Source organism: Myotis davidii, unplaced genomic scaffold, assembly GCF_000327345.1.
Source record: "Myotis davidii unplaced genomic scaffold, ASM32734v1 scaffold991, whole genome shotgun sequence".
In the NCBI taxonomy this organism is placed as follows: Eukaryota; Metazoa; Chordata; class Mammalia; order Chiroptera; family Vespertilionidae; genus Myotis; species Myotis davidii.
In genome coordinates, this window is record NW_006283137.1 from 642,524 (window position 1) to 643,986 (window position 1,463).

General features: G+C 64.5%; 1 protein-coding gene across 5 annotated transcripts in view; it reads right to left on the bottom strand.

Annotated features, from left to right (window-relative positions):
* Positions 1 to 1,463, bottom strand: part of LOC107182813 (WAS/WASL-interacting protein family member 3) — a 138,180-nt gene that overhangs the window by 72,076 nt on the left and 64,641 nt on the right. For 3 of the 5 annotated variants that reach the window (XR_001513566.1, XR_001513567.1, XM_015562766.1), the window contains exon 4: positions 695 to 701. The exons of the other annotated variants lie outside the window; for them this stretch is intronic. The gene's annotated coding sequence lies outside the window, so the exon portion shown is untranslated. The remainder of the gene's footprint in view (positions 1 to 694; positions 702 to 1,463) is intronic. 5 annotated transcript variants of the gene reach the window in all.

Below are 1,463 nucleotides of genomic sequence, written 5' to 3' on the forward strand. Positions count from 1 at the left end.
CCCCCGCCCCCCGCTGAACCAAAGCGCCAGGGCCTAAGACATTTCTCACTGTCCCCGCACCCCATGGCGCCGGCACACAGCAGAACCCCATATAGTGGGTGGATGCACCCACGCACACTGCGGTGGGGTGCAAGGTGCTCCCCACAAAATGTGTCCACGGCCTAACCCCAGAACCTGTACAGGGGACCCCACCGGGAGAAAGAGGCTGTGCAGATGCAATGAAATTAGGGACCTTGAGATGAGACCCCCTGGGTTTGAGCTGGGCCCTCCACCCAGTGACGTGTGTCCTGAAAGGGGGGGGGGCGCGGGGGATGTAAGAGATGCCGAGGAGAAGGCCGAGTGAAGACAGACAGGCGGAGACTGGAGAGACGGAGCCACAAACCCCGGGGCGCCCGGGGCCCTGGAACCTGGAAGAGGCAGGGAGGACCCCCCCTGGGTGGGGGGGCGGCCATGCCCACACTTGCTCCCCGACTTCTGGTCCCAGAGCTGGGGGAGATTCCGTGTCAGCCGCCTTGTTCCTGATAACCTGTTACAGCGGCCGCAGGAGGCTCATACGCACTGTCTGGCCTGGAGCTGAATCCTGGCCGGGCTCCTTCTCCTTGTGCATCCCCAGCTCGCCCGCCGGTCCCGGGTCCTACCCCCCGCGTCTCAGTGAACCCAGGTGGCCCCGTGTACGGTTTGGGCCCGTTGTCACCGCTGCCCTCGGGGACCCTGCACAACAATTAAAAACAGGCGAGCCCGGCCGGCGTGGCTCAGTGGTTGAGCATCAACCTGTGAACCAGGAGGTCAGGGTTCGATTCCCGGTTGGGGCACAGGCCTGGGCTGTGGGCTCACCGATCCCCAGTCGGGAGCGTGCAGGAGGCAGCCGATCCATGATTCTCTCTCATCATCGGTGCTTCTCTCTCCCTCCCTCTCCCTCCCTCTCTGACGTCAATAAAAATACATTCAAACAAAACACAGCGGCGAGCCCGTCCAGAGAGCAGCCGTGCGCGAAGGACCACGAGCAGAGCGACAATTCCAGCAACAAAACCACGGGGGTCACAGTCACTAACTGTCCGCAGGTGGTTCTGGGAGCAGCCGGCCCGGGACCGGGAGCCTCGCCGTGAACGAGGGTTTAACCCCCAGCGAGACCACCTCCCTCCCGTCCCCTCCGAGGTCTCGCGGGGAGGACTCATCAAGGCCGCTGGAGCCGCGGGGGCCGGGGCGCCTGCCTGGGAATCACTGTGCTGCAGCCGGACCCATTACCCCAGCACCCACTCGGGTTGTGACTTCCAGGCTCCCCGCCCACGTCAGCGACTTTCCCACCCCAGAAAGGGCTTGCCTTTCCGAATCCCTTTCCAGGTCCCGCTATTTCCCACGAGCTGATCCCAGTAGGCGAGTCCCCCGTTCCGGAGGCTTCCAGGGCTGGGATCCCACAGGGCAGCCTAGAAACGGCTTCCCCCGGGCCCGGCCGCCACAGCCTG